The sequence below is a fragment of the Pleurodeles waltl genome, chromosome 4_1 (genome assembly GCF_031143425.1).
Source record: "Pleurodeles waltl isolate 20211129_DDA chromosome 4_1, aPleWal1.hap1.20221129, whole genome shotgun sequence".
In the NCBI taxonomy this organism is placed as follows: Eukaryota; Metazoa; Chordata; class Amphibia; order Caudata; family Salamandridae; genus Pleurodeles; species Pleurodeles waltl.
The window spans coordinates 758,520,267-758,538,071 of NC_090442.1; positions in this window are offsets into that span (position 1 = coordinate 758,520,267).

The following is a 17,805-nucleotide window of genomic DNA, read 5'->3' on the forward strand; positions in this document are numbered from 1 at the left end:
AACAGTTGTGGCTCTACCCTGACGATTTTATTTACCATGACCCTCAACTCTTCCTCTGTGAATCATGGGTGCTTTTGAGGGGACATGCTGGTTGTAATGTGGTTTGGGGGGTGTCGTGTGCAAGGGTGGGGTGTTTGGGGCTTGGTGGGTTGTGGGGGGTGGTTAGTTTTATGTGCCCTGTGTTGTGGTGTTTGTGTGCAGTTCTGATGTGTGTATGGTGTTGATGGTGCATGTAGGAGGCAGGAATGGCTTGTAGTGAGTACCTAGGGGTACTTGCACCTTGCACCAGGCCCAGTTATCCCTTATTAGTGTATAGGGTGTCTAGCAGCATAGGCTGATAGATAATGGTAGCTTAGCAGAGCAGCTTAGGCTGAACTAGGAGACGAGTGAAGCTCCTACAGTACCACTTAGTGTCATATGCACAATATCAGAAGAAAACACAATACACAGTTATACTAAAAATAAAGGTACTTTATTTTTATGACAATATGCCAAAGTATCTCAGAGTGTACCCTCAGTGAGAGGATAGGAAATATACACAAGATATATATACACAATACCAAAATATGCAGTAATAGTCTTAGAAAACAGTGCAAACAATGTATAGTTACAATAGGATGCAATGGGGACACATAGGGATAGGGGCAACACAAACCATATACTCCAAAAGTGGAATGCGAACCACGAATGGACCCCAAACCTATGTGACCTTGTAGAGGGTCGCTGGGACAATTAGAAAATAGTGAGGGTAAGAAAAATAGCCCACCCCAAGACCCTGAAAAGTGAGTGCAAAGTGCACTAAAGTTCCCCAAAGGACATAGAAGTCGTGATAGGGTAATTCTGCAGGAAAGACACAAACCAGCAATGCAACAACAATGGATTTCCAGTCGAGGGTACCTGTGGAACAAGTGGACCAAGTCCAAAAGTCACAAGCAAGTCGGAGATGGGCAGATGCCCAGGAAATGCCAGCTGTGGGTGCAAAGAAGCTGCTACTGGACAGTAGAAGCTTAGGTTTCTGCAGGAACGACAAGGGATAGAGACTTCCCCTTTGGAGGACGGATCTATCACGCCTTGGAGAGTCGTGCAGAAGTGTTTTCCCACCGAAAGACTGCCAACAAGCCTTGCTAGCAGCAAATCATGCGGTAAGCATTTTTGGATGCTGCTGTAGCCCAGGAGGGACCAGGATGTCGCAAATTGCGTCAGAAGAGAGAGGGGACGTTGTGCAAAACAAGGAGTCCTCTCAGCAGCAGGTAGCACCCGGAGAAGTGCCAGAAACAGGCACTACAAGGATGCGTGAAATGGTGCTCAACCGAAGTCGCACAAAGAAGTCCCACGTCACCGGAGAACAACTTAGGAGGTCGTGCAATGCAGGTTAGAGTGCCGTGGACCCAGGCTGGACTGTGCACAAAGGATTTCCGCCGGAAGTGCACGGAGGCCGGAGTAGCTGCAAAAGTCGCGGTTCCCAGCAATGCAGTCTGGCGTGGGGAGGCAAGGACTTACCTCCACCAAACTTGGACTGAAGAGTCACTGGACTGTGGGAGTCACTTGGACAGAGTTGCTGGATTCGAGGGACCTCGCTCGTCGTGCTGAGAGGAGACCCAAGGGACCGGTAATGCAGCTTTTTGGTGCCTGCGGTTGCAGGGGGAAGATTCCGTCGACCCACGGGAGATTTCTTCGGGGCTTCTAGTGCAGAGAGGAGGCAGACTACCCCCACAGCATGCACCACCAGGAAAACAGTTGAGAAGGCGGCAGGATCAGCGTTACAGAGTTGCAGTAGTCGTCTTTGCTACTTTGTTGCAGTTTTGCAGGCTTCCAGCGTGGTCAGCAGTCAATTTCTTGGCAGAAGGTGAATAGAGAGATGCAGAGGAACTCGGATGAGCTCTTGCATTCGTTATCTAAAGTTTCCCCAGAGACAGAGACCCTAAATAGCCAGAAAAGAGGGTTTGGCTACCTAGGAGAGAGGATAGGCTAGCAACACCTGAAGGAGCCTATCAGAAGGAGTCTCTAACATCACCTGGTGGCACTGGCCACTCAGAGCAGTCCAGTGTGCCAGCAGCACCTCTGTTTCCAAGATGGCAGAGGTCTGGAGCACACTGGAGGAGCTCTGGACACCTCCCAGGGGAGGTGCAGGTCAGGGGAGTGGTCACTCCCCTTTCCTTTGTCCAGTTTCGCGGCAGAGCAGGGCTAAGGGGTCCCTGAACCGGTGTAGACTGGCTTATGCAGAAATGGGCACCAAAAGTGCCCATGAAAGCATTTCCAGAGGCTGGGGGAGGCTACTCCTCCCCTACCTTCACACCATTTTCCAAAGGGAGAGGGTGTAACACCCTCTCTCAGAGGAAGTTCTTTGTTCTGCCATCCTGGGCCAGGCCTGGCTGGACCCCAGGAGGGCAGATGCCTGTCTGAGGGGTTGGCAGCAGCTGCAGTCAAACCCCAGGAAAGGCAGTTTGGCAGTACCAGGGTCTGTGCTACAGGCCACTGGGATCATGGGATTGTGCCAACCATGCCAGGATGGTATAGAGGGGGCAATTCCATGATCATAGACATATTACATGGCCATATTCGTAGTTACCATTGTGAAGCTACATATAGGTAGTGACCTATATGTAGTGCACGCGTGTAATGGTGTCCCCACACTCACAAAGTCCGGGGAATTGGCCCTGAACAATGTGGGGGCACCTTGGCTAGTGCCAGTGTGCCCACACACTAAGTAACTTAGCACCCAACCTTTACCAGGTAAAGATTAGACATATAGGTGACTTATAAGTTACTTAAGTGCAGTGTAAAATGGCTGTGAAATAACGTGGACGTTATTTCACTCAGGCTGCAGTGGCAGGCCTGTGTAAGAATTGTCAGAGATCCCTATGGGTGGCAAAAGAAATGCTGCAGCCCATAGGGATCTCCTGGAACCCCAATACCCTGGGTACCTCAGTACCATATACTAGGGAATTATAAGGGTGTTCCAGTAAGCCAATGTAAATTGGTAAAATTGGTCACTAGCCTGTTAGTGACAATTTGAAAGAAATGAGAGAGCATAACCACTGAGGTACTGATTAGCAGAGCCTCAGTGAGACAGTTAGTCACTACACAGGTAACACATTCAGGCACACTTATGAGCACTGGGGCCCTGGGTGACAGGGTCCCAGTGACACATACAACTAAAACAACATATATACAGTGAAAAATGGGGGTAACATGCCAGGCAAGATGGTACTTTCCTACAAAACCCCCCACAAACGAAGGACAATAAGACGCCATGACCTGATGAGTCTTCATTGTCTAAGTGGAAATATCTGGAGAGTCCATCTGCATTGGAGTGGCTACTCCCAGGTCTATGTTCCACTGTATAGTCCATTCCCTGTAGGGATATGGACCACCTCAATAATTTAGGATTTTAACCTTTCATTTGTTTTAGCCAAAGTAGAGGTTTGTGGTCTTTCTGAACAATGAAGTGAGTGTCAAACAGGTATGGCCTCAACTTCTTCAGAGCCCAGACCACAGCAAAGGCCTCCCTCTCTATGGCAGACCAACTCTTTTCTCTAGGGGTCAACCTCCTACTAATAAAAGCAACAGGTTGATCCTGGCCCTCAGAATTAAGTTGTGATAGGACTGCCCCTACTCCTAATTCAGATGCATCAGTTTGGACATAGATTTTTTTAGAGTAACAAGGGCTTTTCAGGACAGGTGCAGAGCACATGGCCTGCTTCAGCTCCTCAAAAGCTTTCTGACAGTTTGCTGTCCATAATACCTTTTTAGGCATTTTCTTGGATGTGAGGTCATTAAGAGGGGCTGCAATGGAGCCATAGTTCTTAATGAACCTCCTGTAATACCCAGTGAGGCCTAGGAAGGCTCTCACCTGAGTCTGAGTGGTAGGGGGAACCCAATCAATAATTGTTTGGATTTTCCCCTGAAGTGGTGCAATCTGTTCCCCACCAACAAGGTGTCCCAGATAAACCACCTTACCCTGCCCTATCTGGCACTTTGAAGCCTTGATAGTGAGGCCTGCCTTTTGCAGGGCCTCTAAAACTTTCCATAGGTGGACCAGGTGATCATCCCAGCTGGAGCTAAAGACAGCTATATCGTCCAAATATGCTGCACTGAAAGCTTCCAGCCCTTGCAGGACTGTGTTCACCAACCTCTGAAAAGTGGCAGGTGCATTTTTCAATCCAAAAGGCATTACAGTGAACTGGTAATGTCCTCCAATGGTTGAAAATGCAGTTTTAGGTTTAGCATCTTCTGATAATTTGATCTACCAATACCCTGCAGTCAAATCAAAAGTGCTTAGATACTTGGCAGATGCCAGTGTATCTATGAGCTCATCTGCCCTGGGTATAGGGTGAGCATCAGTTTTGGTTACCTGGTTGAGACCTCTGTAGTCTACACAAAACTGCATTTCCTTCTTTCCATCTTTGGAATGGGGTTTTGGTACAAGTACCACAGGAGAAGCCCATGGACTTTCAGAGTGCTCAACCACTCCCAGTTCTAGCATTTTCTGCACCTCTTGCTTTATGCAGTCCCTGACATGGTCAGGCTGCCTATAGATCTTACTTTTGACAGGTAAACTGTCTCCAGTATCTATAGTGTGCTCACACCAAGAAGTGGTACCTGGCACAGTAGAGAAGAGTTCAGAAAACTGACCCAGGAGATTTATGCAATGGTCTTTCTGCTCAGCAGTAAGACAATCAGCCAAAACTACACCTTCCACAAGAGCATCTTGTTCTGTGGAAGAGAAGAGATCAGGTAGAGGATCACTGTCTTCTTCCTGTCCCTCATCAGTTGCCATGAGCAGGGTGAGATCAGCCCTGTCATAGTAGGGTTTCAGGCGATTGACATGGAGCACCCTAAGGGGACTCCTGGCAGTGCCTAAGTCAACTAAATAGGTGACTTCACCCTTTTTCTCAACAATTGTGTGGGGACCACTCCATTTATCTTGGAGTGCTCTTGGGGCCACAGGCTCCAAGACCCACACTTTCTGCCCTGGTTTGTACTGAACCAAAACAGCCTTCTGATCATGCCATTGCTTCTGGAGCTCTTGGCTGGCCTGAAGGTTTTTACTGGCCTTTTTCATATACTCAGCCATCCTTGATCTGAGGCCAAGTACATAATCCACAATATCTTGCTTTGGAGCTTTTAAAGGTTGTTCCCAACCCTCCTTGACAAGTGTTAGTGGACCCCTAACAGGGTGACCAAAGAGGAGCTCAAAGGGGCTGAAGCCCACTCCTTTCTGGGGTACCTCCCTGTAGGCAAAAAGGAGGCATGGTAACAGGATATCCCATCTCCTGCAGAGTTTTTCAGGGAGACCCTTAATCATGCCTTTGAGAGTTTTGTTAAATCTCTCCACCAGTCCATTTGTTTGTGGATGATAGGGTGTAGTGAACTTGTAAGTCACACCACACTCCTTCCACATGGCCTTTAAGTATGCAGACATGAAATTGCTTCCCCTGTCTAATACTACTTCCTTTGGGAAGCCCACCCTGGAAAATATTCCCAGGAGGGCCTTTGCCTCTGCAGGTGCTGTAGTGGTCCTTAATGGAATAGCTTCAGGATATCTTGTGGCATGGTCCACTACCACCAAGATAAACCTATTGCCTGAAGCAGTAGGAGGGTCAAGGGGGCCAACTATGTCAACCCCTACCCTTTCAAAGGGAACCCCAACCACAGGCAGTGGGATAAGGGGTGCCTTTGGAGTGCCACCTGTCTTGCCACTGGCTTGACAGGTTTCACAGGACTTACAAAATTCTTTTGTTTCCTCAGACATCCTAGGCCAATGAAACAGGGGAACAAGTCTGTCCCAAGTTTTCATTTGCCCCAGATGTCCAGCTAGGGGAATGTCGTGGGCTAGAGTTAGGAGGAACTTTCTGTACTCCTGAGGAATCACTAACCTCCTGGCAGTTCCAGGTTTAGGATCCCTTGCTTCAGTGTACAAGAGGTTGTCCTCCCAGTAAACTCTGTGAGAGTCACTGACATCCCCATTAGCCTGTTTGACAGCTTGCTGTCTTAGACCCTCTAGTGTGGGACAGGTTTGCTGTGCCACACTCAGCTCCTCCCTGGCAGGCCCCCTTCACCCAAAAGCTCAGCAGTGTCTGCGTCCAGCTCCTCTGGTGTAGGTTCTGCACAGGGTGGAAATTCCTCTTCCTCAGAAGTAGAATCCACTGTAGAGGGAGGGATAGTAGGAAGTGGTTTGCTTCTACTAGCCCTAGCTTTAGGGAGCACTTGGTCCATTGTTCCCGGATCCAAGCTTCCCTGTCCTTTTTGCTTTTTGGCCTGAGCCCTGGTTAAAGCAAAAATATGCCCTGGGATGCCCAGCATTGCTGCATGGGCCTCCAACTCCACATCTGACCAAGCTGATGTCTCCAAATCATTTCCTAGTAGACAGTCTACAGGTAAATCTGTGGCTACCACAACTTTCTTTGGACCAGTAACCCCCCCCCAGTTGAGATTTACAACAGCCATGGGGTGGCTAAGTGTGTTGTTGTGAGCATCGGTTACTTGGTACTGGTGACCAAGTAGGTGTTGTTCAGGGTGGACCAGTTTCTCTATGACCATAGTCACACTGGCTCCAGTGTCCCTGTAGGCCTGAACCTCAACACCATTTATTAGGGGTAGCTGCTTGTACTTATCCATATTAAGGGGACAAGCAACTAAGGTGGCTAAATCAATAGCCCCCTCAGAGACTAATATAGCCTCTGTGGTCTCCCTAACCAGACCAACCCCAACTAAGTTACCAATAGTGAGCCCAGCTACTCCCTTGGATTGGCTATTCGTAGGTTTGCTCCCACCACCACTGCTATTAGTAGGGACACTAGGTGTAGCAGTAGGGGTTGTAGTGGTAGGAGGCTTGGTGCTTTTCTTTGGACAACTGGGATCTGTTGTCCAATGGCCTTTTATTTTACATAAATAGCACCATGGTTTCTTTTCCTTGTTTTGATTTGAAGAGGATTTGGGCCCACCACCCCTACCAGAGTGTTTTTGTGAGCCTGATGAAGACTCATTTTTAGATTTGTCCCCACCCTTGTCAGAAGACTTACCATCCTTCTTCTTGTTGCCATCTTTGTCACCCCCTGTATGAACTTTTCTGTTCACCCTCGTTCTGACCCATTTGTCTGCCTTCTTTCCCAATTCTTGGGGAGAGGTCAGATCAGAGTCCACCAAGTACTGGTGCAACAAATCAGACACACAATTATTAAGAATATGCTCTCTCAGGATCAAGTTATACAGGCTGTCATAATCAGTAACTTTACTGCCATGTAACCACCCCTCCAAGACCTTCACTGAATGGTCAATGAAACCAACCCAGTCTTGTGAAGACTCCTTTTTGGTCTCTCTAAACTTTATCCTGTATTGTTCAGTGGTTAAGCCATAACCATCCAGGAGTGCATTCTTAAGAACTTTGTAATCATTAGCTTCATTTTCTTTCACAGTAAGGAGCCTATCCCTACCTTTTCCACTAAATGATAGCCATAGGATAGCAGCCCACTGCCTTTGAGGGACATCCTGTACAGCACAGGCCCTCTCAAGTGCAGCAAACCACTTGTTAATGTCATCCCCCTCCTTATAAGGGGGAACTATCTTGTGCAGATTCCTGGAATCATGCTCTTTTGCAGGATGACTATGGGGAATACTGCTGCTGCCACCATGGGTTTCTAAACCCAGTTTCTGTCTCTCCTTTTCTACTTCTAAAGTTTGTCTATCCAAATCCAGCTGTTGCTTCTTGAGCTTCAGTCTGGTTTGTTCCACTCTCAATCTATTGAGCTCCCTTTCTAACAATCTGTCATCAGGGTGGGTGGGAGGGACATGTCTTGAAACAGAAGTATGATGAGAATGGACAGAAGGAGACCTGTCCCTTACAGAGGGCACCCTAACAGCTTGGCTAACAGAAACATCATTTCTACTGTGATGAGAATGAATGCTCTTGCTATGATGTGAGACAACACTATCTGTATGGTGTGACTCAACATCAGTACCAACCATGCTAGACTGTCTAGTAATGGGCAGGCTTGGAAGTTTCTTTCCTGAATCTTTTCCTGGGGGAGTCCCTGGATCAGATTGGGAACCATTAGCTACTTTTTCAACAGATGGGGCACTTTTAGCCTTATCTTGTTCTCTAAGCATGTTAAGTAACAATTCCAAGGAAGGATTCTTCCCTACACTCAAACCTCTTTCTACACAGAGACTCCTTGCTCCTTTCCAGCTAAGGTGGTCATATGCAAGTTTGGACAGATCAACATTTTGGCCTGTGCCAGACATTTTCAGAAAGAGTTAAAGTGATAGAAAAAGGAAAAAAGTTTTCAGAACTTTTAGAAAGACAGAAAAAAAACTTTTAAAACTTTTTAGAACTTTTTAGAAAGTTAGAAGTACTTTTCAGCACTTAGAAAAGAGTGAAAAGAGGAAATGCAAAACTTTTTGGTTGTGTGTATATACACTGAACTTGTTTTGTATATTTTTCTCTTATGAAAAGTACAATGACAAGAGTGGTAAGTAGTCTCAAAGCACTTATCCCACCGCTGCACAACCAATGTAGGAGGCTGGACTGGCTTGTAGTGAGTACCTAGGGGTACTTGCACCTTGCACCAGGCCCAGTTATCCCTTATTAGTGTATAGGGTGTCTAGCAGCATAGGCTGATAGATAATGGTAGCTTAGCAGAGCAGCTTAGGCTGAACTAGGAGACGAGTGAAGCTCCTACAGTGCCACTTAGTGTCATATGCACAATATCATAAGAAAACACAATACACAGTTATACTAAAAATAAAGGTACTTTATTTTTATGACAATATGCCAAAGTATCTCAGAGTGTACCCTCAGTGAGAGGATAGGAAATATACACAAGATATATATACACAATACCAAAATATGCAGTAATAGTCTAAGAAAACAGTGCAAACAATGTATAGTTACAATAGGATGCAATGGGGACACATAGGGATAGGGGCAACACAAACCATATACTCCAAAAGTGGAATGCGAACCACGAATGGACCCCAAACCTATGTGACCTTGTAGAGGGTCGCTGGGACTATTAGAAAATAGTGAGGGTTAGAAAAATAGCCCACCCCAAGACCCTGAAAAGTGAGTGCAAAGTGCACTAAAGTTCCCCAAAGGACATAGAAGTCGTGATAGGGGAATTCTGCAGGAAAGACACAAACCAGCAATGCAACAACAATGGATTTCCAGTCGAGGGTACCTGTGGAACAAGGGGACCAAGTCCAAAAGTCACAAGCAAGTCGGAGATGGGCAGATGCCCAGGAAATGCCAGCTGTGGGTGCAAAGAAGCTGCTACTGGACAGTAGAAACTTAGGTTTCTTCAGGAACGACAAGGGCTAGAGACTTCCCCTTTGGAGGACGGATCCCTCACGCCGTGGACAGTTGTGCAGAAGTGTTTTCCCGCTGACAGACCGCCAACAAGCCTTGCTAGCTGCAAATCGTGCAGTAAGAGTTTTTGGATGCTGCTGTGGCCCAGGAAGGACCAGGATGTCGCAAATTGCGTCAGGAGAGAGAGGGGAGGTCGAGCAAGACAGGGAGTCCTCTCAGCAGCAGGTAGCACCCAGAAAAGTGCCAGAAACAGGCACTACAAGGATGCGTGAAACAGTGCTCACCCGAAGTCGCACAAAGAAGTCCCACGTCGCCGGAGAACAACTTAGGAGGTCGTGCAATGCAGGTTAGAGTGCCGTGGACCCAGGATGGACTGTGCACAAAGGATTTCCACCGGAAGTGCACGGAGGCCGGAGTAGCTGCAAAAGTCACGGTTCCCAGCAATGCAGTCTGGCATGGGGAGGCAAGGACTTACCTCCACCACACTTGGACTGAAGAGTCACTGGACTGTGGGAGTCACTTGGACAGAGTTGCTGGATTCGAGGGACCTCGCTCGTCGTGCTGAGAGGAGACCCAAGGGACCGGTAATGCAGCTTTTTGGTGCCTGCGGTTGCAGGGGGAAGATTCCGTCGACCCACGGGAGATTTCTTCAGAGCTTCTAGTGCAGAGAGGAGGCAGACTACCCCCACAGCATGCACCACCAGGAAAACAGTCGAGAAGGCAGCAGGATCAGCGTTAAAGAGTTGCAGTAATCGTCTTAGCTACTTTGTTGCAGTTTTGCAGGCTTCCAGCGCGGTCAGCAGTCGATTCCTTGGCAGAAGGTGAAGAGAGAGATGCAGAGGAACTCGGATGAGCTCTTGCATTCGTTATCTAAAGTTTCCCCAGAGACAGAGACCCTAAATAGCCAGAAAAGAGGGTTTGGCTACCTAGGAGAGAGGATAGGCTAGCAACACCTGAAGGAGCCTATCAGAAGGAGTCTCTGACGTCACCTGGTGGCACTGGCCACTCAGAGCAGTCCAGTGTGCCAGCAGCACCTCTGTTTCCAAGATGGCAGAGGTCTGGAGCACACTGGAGGAGCTCTGGACACCTCCCAGGGGAGGTGCAGGTCAGGGGAGTGGTCACTCCCCTTTCCTTTGTCCAGTTTCGCGGCAGAGCAGGGCTAAGGGGTCCCTGAACCGGTGTAGACTGGCTTATGCAGAAATGGGCACCAAAAGTGCCCATGAAAGCATTTCCAGAGGCTGGGGGAGGCTACTCCTCCCCTGCCTTCACACCATTTTCCAAAGGGAGAGGGTGTAACACCCTCTCTCAGAGGAAGTTCTTTGTTCTGCCATCCTGGGCCAGGCCTGGCTGGACCCCAGGAGGGCAGATGCCTGTCTGAGGGGTTGGCAGCAGCAGCAGCTGCAGTGAAACCCCGAGAAAGGCAGTTTTTGTTAGTACCAGGGTCTGTGCTACAGGCCACTGGGATCATGGGATTGTGCCAACCATGCCAGGATGGTATAGAGGGGGCAATTCCATGATCATAGACATATTACATGGCCATATTCGGAGTTACCATTGTGAAGCTACATATAGGTAGTGACCTATATGTAGTGCACGCGTGTAATGGTGTCCCCGCACTCACAAAGTCCGGGGAATTGGCCCTGAACAATGTGGGGGCACCTTGGCTAGTGCCAGGGTGCCCACACACTAAGTAACTTAGCACCCAACCTTTACCAGGTAAAGGTTAGACAAATAGGTGACTTATAAGTTACTTAAGTGCAGTGTAAAATGGCTGTGAAATAACGTGGACGTTATTTCACTCAGGCTGCAGTGGCAGGCCTGTGTAAGAATTGTCAGAGCTCCCTATGGGTGGCAAAAGAAATGCTGTAGCCCATAGGGATCTCCTGGAACCCCAATACCCTGGGTACCTCAGTACCATATACTAGGGAATTATAAGGGTGTTCCAGTAAGCCAATGTAAATTGGTAAAATTGGTCACTAGCCTGTTAGTGACAATTTGAAAGAAATGAGAGAGCCTAACCACTGAGGTTCTGATTAGCAGAGCCTCAGTGAGACAGTTAGTCACTACACAGGTAACACATTCAGGCACACTTATGAGCACTGGGGCCCTGGGTGACAGGGTCCCAGTGACACATACAACTAAAACAACATATATACAGTGAAAAATGGGGGTAACATGCCAGGCAAGATGGTACTTTCCTACAGTGCAGTTGTGTGATGTGTGTGTAGTGTATATGTTCTTATGGAGTATAAGTGGTAGGTGATGGGTTGTCTCTCTGTGGTTGTAGTTGCAAAGGATTGTGGGTTGTGTGGTGGTGTGTATTATAGTGGTGGGGGTGTATGTAGTGTGGGTATGTGTGTCAGGTGTGGGGTATTCATACTATCCAATGTGGTGTTGGGTTCTGGTGGAGGTGACAGTTTGAGCATGGCGGTTTGGACTGCCAATGGTTTTCCATTGTGTAATGACTTCTGTGCTGATTTGTGGGTCAAAATATGGAGGGTGGGATGTTGTCTGCGTGACGGGCTGTTAGAGGGACTGTCTCTCTCCCACCCTCAGTTGGCCTGGTGGTCTCGGATTTGTGACTGTTTTTGGGCGGTCTTCAGTATGTGACTTGTAATACGGCAGTCGGGACACCACCATCACTGATGGTCTTGTGGACGGACGTCACCCCGGTGGTCTTCCTAAAAGATCGCCGAGCTCGTAATGAGAGCCTTAATGTCTTCTACTGAAACCATTTAACAGGTTTTATAATGCAATTCAAAATGTTTGATGAAAAGTTTGAATAACATCTCATGGAAAGTGCTTCTTTCTGCCTAGTTCATCCATTTTTACTGGATTTAGGAGGGTACAAAATATTCCAGTGCATATGCTCTGGCCTCTAAAATATGGCAGATAATTTTATATCTCCCAATTGTTATGTTTAACATGCATATAAGGTCATGGTGCGATTGTGTATTAGCTGCACCTGTGGCATAAAAGTTATATAAACACACAAGGACCACAGTGTGGATTTGCATGTCCTACTGGGGAGACTTTAAAAACATGGCACCAGTGCTGCTAATGCATCCCTGCATTGCTTTTGGGAAAAGCTGAACTGGGCACATATCAAACAGATTTTTTTTGACAAGTTTAAAACACGTGCTACTAATATTTGCAAAGCGACTATAAAATGTACCTGGAAGCCCACAATGCCTAGGTTTGTCAGGTGTAGAAGTCAGGCAAGCTAATTGGGTCACCTACGTCTCTGAACTAACAGAATCAAATTTGCTATTTACTTCACCCAGAATCTGCAGCAGCCTGAAGATCAGCAAAGGCCTGTTTTGTGCATTAAACCCATAACATAAACCCATAAATTGGCACAGGAAGGCAATAGAAAATTAATTTAGGTCACTGGTTGTTATGGCTGTAATGAATTGTGAATGTAGATTTTGGGTGTAAATGTAATTAAGGAGATTTTTATAAAAGTTGATAATTTGTGCCAGAGCAGTCATAGCGCACTAAATTGGTTCTGCCAGGTTCTCCCCTTGTGCAATGACAGTAGTTATTTTTCCAGGCTCCAAAACTCACTTGGATTGGTTATCAAAACCTTTCAGCCTTTTGAATTGCAAAATGGGTTTTCAAATTTGTTCCGAATTGCAATTAGAAGGGGTCGAAAAAGAGGCTTTCCCTCCTAATTGTGATTCGCAGTAACATGTACCAATACTTTGTCATCATAAATCATTGGAAAGTTACCAACTCATCTAAGGAGGCGTAAATCTATTTCCAAAGCATAGAGCTGACCCCTTTGGACAGTTTACTCTTTAGGAATTGTGTCGGATAATCTCGGACGAGCAGACAGTGGGAAATGGGACCTCTGGCTGTTCCTATAATGTGTTCCTAATTGGGAACTCTTTTTAAAGATTGATAGGAACATCACATCAAATGGAACATGGGCTATTTTGAAAAACATCCCATTTGTAATAGTGATTTGCTGTGCCTTGTAGGTCTCCAACCCTCTACTTCAAGTCAAGCATCAGATGTAATGAGCCTAATGAATATTCATTAAGTAAGTCGTTCATTAGGTAAGTCCTTTTTCAGCCACCTTCAACTGGAGGTTTTGCAACACATTGTTTTAGTACATAGATGAATCACAAAATCATAGACTGGCCACACCTAGTTGGTGAGCAATATGCGAACACTATTCACAATCTGTCTATCTGTATATGAGGCACTTAGGTCCATATTTATACTCGGTTTGTGCTGAATTAGTGTCATTTTCTTTTGTGCTAATTCAGCGCAAACCTAACTCCATATTTATACTTTGGCGCTAGACACGTCTTGCGCCAAAGTTATGGAGTTAACATTGTTTTCTGGATGTGAAAATCTACCTTGCGTCAATGAGCTGCAAGTTAGGCGTTCCCGTCCAGATAAGGATGATTTGGCCTTTGCGCCATATTTATCCCGTGCTAAAATCTATTACAGCGGAATGGGGGCCTTGAATAATGGCGCCATTATTTAATGCCTGGGTATGGGCAGTCATAAGGGGACCTGTAGGCATATTTCCATGGTCAGAGACCATGGAAGGTGCCCACATGTGTCCTTCCCTGGCCCCAGGGACACCTCCACCCACCCCCACCAGAGGGACAGCACAAGATGGGGGACCCATCCCAGGTAAGTCCTTGTAAGTATTTTTTTTTCCCCGCTCGGGGGTCCTGACTTGAGGCCCCCTGCATGGTTCTGGCACCAATGGCCATGCCCAGGGTACATATGTCCCCTGGGCATGGTCACTGGATTGGGGGTCATGGCTCCTGTCTTTACTAAGACAGGAGCCATGACCATGGAGGTTGTGTGCCAGAACATGGCGCTACACTGCTTAGAGGCATTTTTCTGCCTCTAAACAGTGTAGCGCCATAATTCGACACATAAGCCCTGGTTTCCCCTACGCCTCCCCTTCCTGTTAGCATCTTTTTCGAGGACACTAACAGGGATTTAGCGCCAGCTAGCGCCATTCCATAAATATGGCACTTGGCCGGCACCTTGGAATGGCGCTAGCCAGCGCTATACTTTTTCACACAAAACCGCCCTAGCTCAGTTTTGCGTGAAAAAGTATAAATCTGGCCCGTAAGCTTTTACTGGTTGTGTAATGATTCAAGAAAACTGTGCAGTACTGGAAACAAAAATGATAGCAAAAAAAAACAATAGTACAGACTGACTTAAAGTCATGATGTTGTGATCAATGATTCAGTGCAAAGGTCTTGCTATTGTTCGCTATTGATTCATCGTTCTACGATGAGAAAGGGCAAGATGCCTTATTGTGCTACTCTGTTCCCACTAAAACAAGGAAGGAGTTAAATGTATTTGCAACAGAAATATTAGTATTCACGTCTTATTGTTTACCTTGGAGATTCATGGTGAAGTAAAATTGCTTTCTCTGTAGCTCTTAGTGGATAGGAGTAATTTATCTGCTTGAGCAAAGGGTAGGAGAACAAAGATGAGATTACAGGAGCTTGACATTGTTTAAACTGCATTTGTATCACTGTTCACAATGTAATGCCTTTATTCACATGACCTTTATTCACAGTACTAATATTTTTGTTATTTTTTTAATTTGTCTGTTATTACAAATATAAGCTATGTGATCATCAAGAAAGTTGTTCTGATAAAATTTCATTATGACAATTGCAAGCTCACACAATGGTTCATGCACGTTTCTGCTTTCATTATTTTACTGTTGCTTACAAATTAATTCATTTGGATGACATGTTGACAACAGTTCTGCCTTTTACAGTAGAAATTTTCCATCTTGCATGCCCACCTCAATTTCACTCAAACTTCTTTATCTTTCATTCTCCGCTCACATCAGTGACCCTTGTCTCTATACCTTTCTTATCGCATGCCCTCTCCTCCATTTTCTCCTCCTGGCCCATCATAAAAAATAGAGATTGATATTAAGATTCAAAGCTCTTACCTCTTTTCTCTTCCTTACTTTAAATGAATGAATGAATGACTGTATTTGTAGAACATGCTGATACTCAAAAGTGTTCCAGCACTAGTGCAAATACACGTCTGTTGCATCATGTTTAGGCTGAACAAGTAGGTTCTTAAATGTTTCTGGGAGGAAGTCTCATCAAGCATATTTCTGAGTTGTAATGGGAGGTGATTTCAAATCAAGGCGACTCAAACAGGGAAGGAGGAGCTTCTTGGATTTTCTTGTATCCTGACATTCAAGTATTTAGGTCCAACTAGATGGAAGGCTCGGTATGCGACCAGCCGCAGCCCGTCCTTTAGGGCAGAGGGGCCATGCCCCCCCCACCTTTTGCCTCTCATGAAGAGTGCCTGTCAGGCTGAGAAAAGGTCAGCCTGACAGACCCTCTTCATGTTCAGCTCAGGCAGCCAGGAGCAAGACAAGCGCGATTTGCGCAGACTCCTGGCTGCCTGAGCTGAACTTTGCTGGGCTGAAGAGGTCACATCTCCCTCAGTGACGAAAAAGTTTTCATTGTCAGGGGATCGGATGACGTTCTGCCATGGAGCGCATTACATACTGCAATTATGAGCCCTGAAGAAGTCCGTGAAGACGAAACGCGTTGGCTATGATGGATTAGATATTGTCATTGTGGATAAATAAAGAACAAAATGTTTTCATAAGAACTCTATTGAATTATGTGATTTTTGAAGAAATGTAATAATTTTGTGGATATCAATGGGCACTTCGATGTGCTGGGTCTCCTTTTCAAAGATAGAAAATGGCGGTCAAGTCCGTGGCGGTGCGTACCGTCACTGCCGGCGTACATCGTCATTGGCTCCTGGGACCCATAGGGTCCATTGTTAACCAATGCAGAATTGCGCTGTGGTCTTCGACCGCCTACCGCGATGGTGTACAACACCAGCGCAGTTACCTCACATCCCACTGTCCCACTTTACAGGTCAGGCAGCCATCATTTCAGGGGCCCACATGGCTTTATTTTTAACTGTGTCACACATACCTAGGCCTGGCTCAACACTCATACAGGCAAATTTCGGGTTATGAATAGTTTTCTGAGTAAGCTGTGTTTACGTACCTCTGAGTTGGGTGACTCTGTGCTCGCTGTTGTCCTCCATAGGCACCGTCCGCTAGGACATGTGAGGAGATGGCGCCATCCTCCGGTGTACAGACCGCTGGTGGACCTGTCGACAATGGAGGAAAGACATGTAATCATCACCTATTGGCTTGATGGTGCCACAATCCTGGAACTGTGTGCCCAGTTGGATCCAGACCTGATGTCAGCTATCCACCATCCCACAGGAATCCCCCCTCAAGTGCAGGTGCTGTCAGTAATCCATTTCCTTGCAAGTGGGTCTTTTCAAACTACAGTGGCCATAGCATCAGGGATGTCCCAGCCTATGTTTTACAACGTGTTGTCCAGAGTGTTGTCTGCCCTGCTGATACACATGCGGAGCTACATCGTTTTCCCTCAGGTGGAGGATTTGCCTACAGTGAAAGGTAACTTATATGCCCTGGGACATATCACCAACATCATAGGTGCCATTGATGGGACTCATGTGGCCTTGGTCCCCCCCCCCACAGGAGTGAACAGGTACACAGAAACCGGAAGAGTAACCATTCGATGAATGTGCAGATGATGTGTTTGGCAGACCAGTACATCTCCCATGTTAATGCCAAATTCCTTGGCTCAGTGCATGACGCTTACATCCTGCAGAATAGCAGCATCCCTTATGTGATGGGGCAACTCCAGAGGCACAGTGTGTGGCTACTAGGTGAGCACCTGGAACTAAATCAGTAGGAACAGTTGTCTGGGTCTGGGGATATCCCTAAGAGTTAGTGTGTGTCTAACAGTTGTCCCTCACCATTTGCAGGTGACTCTGGTTACCCCAACCTGTCATGGCTACTGACCCAAGTGAGGAATCCCAGGAAAAGGGCAGAGGAACACTACAATGAGGCCCAGGGGCGAACTAGAAGGATTTTAGAGGAGACCTTCGGCCTCCTGAAGGCCAGGTTCAGGTGCCTTCATATGACATGTGGTTCCCTATTCTACTCACCAAAGAAGGTGTACCAGATCATCGTGGCCTGCTGTATGCTTCACAACTTGGCTTTGAAACGACAGGTGTCTTTTCTGCAGGAGGATGGTCAAGATGGAGGTGTTGTGGCAGCTGTGGAGCCTGTGGACAGTGAAGATGAGGAAGCAGAAGAAGAGGACATCGACAACAGGAACTCTGTGATCCTGCAATACTTCCAGTGAGACACAGGTAAGAAGACAAACCTGCCTACCACATGTACTTTAACACTACTATCTCTCTACTGTCTGTCCTTTTCACCCAGTGTATAGTCACTGAGTTGTCACTTTCCCTTACGATTTAACAGATGTGGGTCCCACTGTGTGACATCTGCTTTGTTTCTTCATGGACTAGAGCTGTGTGACATAGGTATGTTGACATTACAATTGAAAGAGCATTTTGTCACTGTAATTGCTAATACACATTTTCGAAATCACAGACAGACTCATGATTGTTTTGTGCTTTAA